Below are 5000 nucleotides of genomic sequence, written 5' to 3'. Positions count from 1 at the left end.
AATGAGCCATGAAAGAGCGGTGCGGGGCCGGTCGGAGCGCACCCTTTTCTCGGTGGCTGGCGGGCGAGAGAGTGCTGCGTCGCCGGCATCGGCGTCGAAAGAAGCCGAGCCAAAAAAAGTTAAAGTACAAACGTGCAAGCATACTAACCTAACCCTAGGTAAGGCATGTCAGAGCGAAAGACAGTAATTTCGAATGAGCCAAGAAAGAGCGGTGCGGGGCCGGTCGGAGCGCACCCTTTTCTAGGTGGCTGGCGGGCGAGAGAGTGCTGCGTCGCCGGCATCGGCGTCGAAAGAAGCCGAGCCAAAAAAAGTTAAAGTACAAACGTGCAAGCATACTAACCTAACCCTAGGTAAGGCATGTCAGAGCGAAAGACAGTAATTTCGAATGAGCCATGAAAGAGCGGTGCGGGGCCGGTCGGAGCGCACCCTTTTCTCGGTGGCTGGCGGGCGAGAGAGTGCTGCGTCGCCGGCATCGGCGTCGAAAGAAGCCGAGCCGAAAAAAGTTAAAGTACAAACGTGCAAGCATACTAACCTAACCCTAGGTAAGGCATGTCAGAGCGAAAGACAGTAATTTCGAATGAGCCATGAAAGAGCGGTGCGGGGCCGGTCGGAGCGCACCCTTTTCTCGGTGGCTGGCGGGCGAGAGAGTGCTGCGTCGCCGGCATCGGCGTCGAAAGAAGCCGAGCCAAAAAAAGTTAAAGTACAAACGTGCAAGCATACTAACCTAACCCTAGGTAAGGCATGTCAGAGCGAAAGACAGTAAACTCGAATGAGCCATGAAAGAGCGGTGCGGGGCCGGTCGGAGCGCACCCTTTTCTCGGTGGCTGGCGGGCGAGAGAGTGCTGCGTCGCCGGCATCGGCGTCGAAAGAAGCCGAGCCGAAAAAAGTTAAAGTACAAACGTGCAAGCATACTAACCTAACCCTAGGTAAGGCATGTCAGAGCGAAAGACAGTAATTTCGAATGAGCCAAGAAAGAGCGGTGCGGGGCCGGTCGGAGCGCACCCTTTTCTAGGTGGCTGGCGGGCGAGAGAGTGCTGCGTCGCCGGCATCGGCGTCGAAAGAAGCCGAGCCAAAAAAAGTTAAAGTACAAACGTGCAAGCATACTAACCTAACCCTAGGTAAGGCATGTCAGAGCGAAAGACAGTAATTTCGAATGAGCCATGAAAGAGCGGTGCGGGGCCGGTCGGAGCGCACCCTTTTCTCGGTGGCTGGCGGGCGAGAGAGTGCTGCGTCGCCGGCATCGGCGTCGAAAGAAGCCGAGCCGAAAAAAGTTAAAGTACAAACGTGCAAGCATACTAACCTAACCCTAGGTAAGGCATGTCAGAGCGAAAGACAGTAATTTCGAATGAGCCAAGAAAGAGCGGTGCGGGGCCGGTCGGAGCGCACCCTTTTCTCGGTGGCTGGCGGGCGAGAGAGTGCTGCGTCGCCGGCATCGGCGTCGAAAGAAGCCGAGCCGAAAAAAGTTAAAGTACAAACGCGATGCTAATGAGCGAGCCGTTGTCTCGACTAATATGTAGGGGGCGTTCGATCGAGCGTCTGGCTTGAGCGCTTGTCGGCCTAGCAGAACGGTCGCATTGTTATGCCCGGGTTTTAGGCACCGCTGCAGGCGGCCGGCAGAGCTCTTGTTTGTGCGAAACTGAATGGATCGAGCCCGAGAGAGGGCGAGCAAAGAAAAAACGCAAATCGCTCCGCCTGGCACTGCCGGCGAGAGCGTGGACGTCGCGGCCAGCGACTGTCGAAGCCGAGTACGGCCGCAGGCGATCGCCTCGGTCTTAAACGAATGCGACGAGCACGCGCCGGGCGGCCCAGCAAGGGCCGAGCGCAGCTGTCGCAGCTATCTGGTTGATCCTGCCAGTAGTGATATGCTTGTCTCAAAGATTAAGCCATGCAGGTGCAAGTACGAGTTCTCGTAAAGCGAAACTGCGAATGGCTCATTAAATCAGTCTTGGTTTATTTGGTCTCGTAAGCGAAGTGGATAACTGTGGTAATTCTAGAGCTAATACATGCATTAAGCGCCGACTTCGGGAGGCGCGCTTTTATCAGATCAAAACCGACCGGGTTCGTCCTGTGACGTTTGATGACTCTGGATAACCACGCGGATCGTACGGTCTCTGCACCGACGACGTATCATTCAAGTGTCTGCCCTATCAACTGTCGAAGGTACGCTACGTGCCTACCTTTGTGATAACGGGTAACGGGGAATCAGGGTTCGATTCCGGAGAGGGAGCCTGAGAAACGGCTACCACATCCAAGGAAGGCAGCAGGCGCGCAAATTACCCATTCCCGACACGGGGAGGTAGTGACGAAAAATAACAATACAGGACTCTAACGAGGCCCTGTAATTGGAATGAGTACATCCTAAAACTCTTAACGAGTATCCATTGGAGGGCAAGTCTGGTGCCAGCAGCCGCGGTAATTCCAGCTCCAACAGTGTATGCTAAAGTTGTTGCGGTTGAAAAGCTCGTAGTTGGATTTTGGGCGAGCGCCGCCGGTCCGTCGCAAGGCGTGTCACTGGTTGCGTTCGCCTCACCTTCGGTTCTCCGTCGGTGCTCTTGACTGAGTGTCGGCGGTGGCCGATAAGTTTACTTTGAAAAAATTAGAGTGTTCAAAGCAGGCTGTTCGCCTGCATAGTGTTGCATGGAATAATGGAATAGGACCTCGGTTCTATTTTGTTGGTTTTCGGAGCACGAGGTAATGATTAAGAGGGACAGACGGGGGCGTCCGTACTCTGCCGTTAGAGGTGAAATTCTTGGATCGGCGGAAGACGAACTACTGCGAAAGCATTCGCCAAGAATGTTTTCTTTAATCAAGAGCGAAAGTCAGAGGTTCGAAGACGATCAGATACCGTCCTAGTTCTGACTATAAACGATGCCAACTAGCGATCGGGAGGCGTTACCATGACGACCTTTCCGGCAGCTTCCGGGAAACCAAAGTCTTTGGGTTCCGGGGGAAGTATGGTTGCAAAGCTGAAACTTAAAGGAATTGACGGAAGGGCACCACCAGGAGTGGAGCCTGCGGCTTAATTTGACTCAACACGGGGAAACTCACCCGGCCCGGACACAGGTAGGATTGACAGATTGAGAGCTCTTTCTTGATTCTGTGGGTGGTGGTGCATGGCCGTTCTTAGTTGGTGGAGCGATTTGTCTGGTTAATTCCGATAACGAACGAGACTCTGGCATGCTAAATAGTTACGCGACCTTCTCGGTCGGCGTCTAACTTCTTAGAGGGACTAGTGGCGTTTAGCCACACGAGATTGAGCAATAACAGGTCTGTGATGCCCTTAGATGTCCGGGGCCGCACGCGCGCTACACTGAGTGAAGCAGCGAGTGTCTAACCTAGGCCGAAAGGTCCGGGTAACCCGTTGAACCTCATTCGTGATTGGGATAGGGACTTGCAATTGTTTCCCTTGAACGAGGAATTCCCAGTAAGCGCAAGTCATCAACTTGCGTTGATTACGTCCCTGCCCTTTGTACACACCGCCCGTCGCTACTACCGATTGAATGGTTTAGTGAGATCCTTGGATCGGCCCCGTCGCGGCTGGCAACGGCCGCGTCGGCGTGTCGAGAAGACGATCAAACTTGATCATTTAGAGGAAGTAAAAGTCGTAACAAGGTTTCCGTAGGTGAACCTGCGGAAGGATCATTACCGAAAGTGGTGGTAGGCCCCGGCCGACCGCGCACTTAATTGTCTTTGGGTGCCGCCGAGAGGGCGGCCGTCAATCGGGGTTCCGCCCCGTGCGACACGCGTAACACGTTGGCATAGCAAGGCAGCCGAGTGCGATGGTGGCTTCTGGGCACCGCGCTCGATGTGCCGCCGGCCCAGCCCGGCGGTCGCTCGGCGCCGTTTGTTGGTGTTTTTGTGCAGTTGTTGTCGGTGGTGGTTTTGTGGTCGATCCCACAGTGTGACGTCCGCGCGCTTCGGCGCCGGGCGAAACGTCGAGGACGACTCTTAACGGTGGATCACTCGGCTCGCGAGTCGATGAAGGACGCAGCCAAGTGCGAGAAGTAATGTGAATTGCAGAACACATTGAACGTCGACCTTCTGAACGCGAATTGCGGTCTCGGGTCAATCCCGGGACCGCGTCTGCCTCAGGGTCGCGTTCGTCCTCACCCGAGGGCCGTCGCCTGGCCTCTGCGAAGACGGCCGGGCGTCGCCCCAAGTTGAAGCGGTCGCCGAGCTTTCTCGGCGCGACCGCGTGTCCCGTACACCGCCGGCCCCTCGACGTGTTCAACTACGTTCGAGGGGCGGGTCCAGGTCGGTCGGTCCGGTCACGAGATCAAGACCGACCGTGGGCCAAGGCGGCGACGGTACGCGCTCGGTCGGCGCCGGCGGCGACGACTTGCGATGCCAGCGGGCCGTGTAAGAAGCGGCCCGCTTGACACATACGACCTGAGTTCAGGCGAGAGCACCCGCTGAATTTAAGCATATTATTAAGCGGAGGAAAAGAAACCAACAGGGATTCCCTGAGTAACGGCGAGTGAACCGGGAAGAGTCCAGCGTCGAATCTGCGCGCTTTTCGAGCGCGCCGAGTTGTGACGTACGGAAGTCCCAGTGCGGCTAACGGCGAGCGCCGGTGTCCTTCTGATCGAGGCCTCGTCCCACGGCGGGTGTTAGGCCCATAGGGGCGCTTGCCTTGGCCGCTTCGGGTCTTCTCGGAGTCGGGTTGTTTGGGAATGCAGCCCAAAGCGGGTGGTAAACTCCACCTAAGACTAAATACGGTCGCGAGACCGATAGCGGACAAGTACCGTGAGGGAAAGTTGAAAAGCACTTTGAAGAGAGAGTTCAAGAGTACGTGAAACCGTTGAGAGGCAAACGGGAGGGCCCGTCAGGTCGCCGGCTCGCTTTCAGTTGGGTGCGGGGGCGCGCCGTCTCGGTTCGCGGACGCTTAAGGCGCCGCTGCCGAGTCGGCTCGCGCACCGTCTCAGCGCACTAGCGACCGGCGCGGGTCACGACCGGTTTGCCGTCGGTCTAAGTCCCCGCGCGAAGGTGGCCTCCGCTCC

General features: G+C 56.6%; 2 non-coding genes and 1 pseudogene across 2 annotated transcripts; all 3 read left to right on the top strand.

Annotated features, from left to right (window-relative positions):
• Positions 1-1835: 1835 nt before the first annotated feature.
• On the top strand, positions 1836-3645 carry LOC144419042 (small subunit ribosomal RNA). Its single transcript, XR_013473806.1, has one exon. It is a non-coding gene; the product is annotated as a small subunit ribosomal RNA (ribosomal RNA).
• Positions 3646-3943: 298 nt separating this feature from the next.
• On the top strand, positions 3944-4097 carry LOC144419019 (5.8S ribosomal RNA). The gene has a single exon (XR_013473794.1). It is a non-coding gene; the product is annotated as a 5.8S ribosomal RNA (ribosomal RNA).
• A 288-nt stretch (positions 4098-4385) lies between these two features.
• The window catches only part of LOC144419060 (large subunit ribosomal RNA), a 3695-nt pseudogene continuing 3080 nt past the window's right edge, over positions 4386-5000 (top strand).

The sequence above is a fragment of the Styela clava genome, unplaced genomic scaffold (genome assembly GCF_964204865.1).
Source record: "Styela clava unplaced genomic scaffold, kaStyClav1.hap1.2 HAP1_SCAFFOLD_28, whole genome shotgun sequence".
Taxonomy (NCBI): domain Eukaryota; kingdom Metazoa; phylum Chordata; class Ascidiacea; order Stolidobranchia; family Styelidae; genus Styela; species Styela clava.
This window is presented reverse-complemented; position numbering and strand designations above follow the sequence as displayed.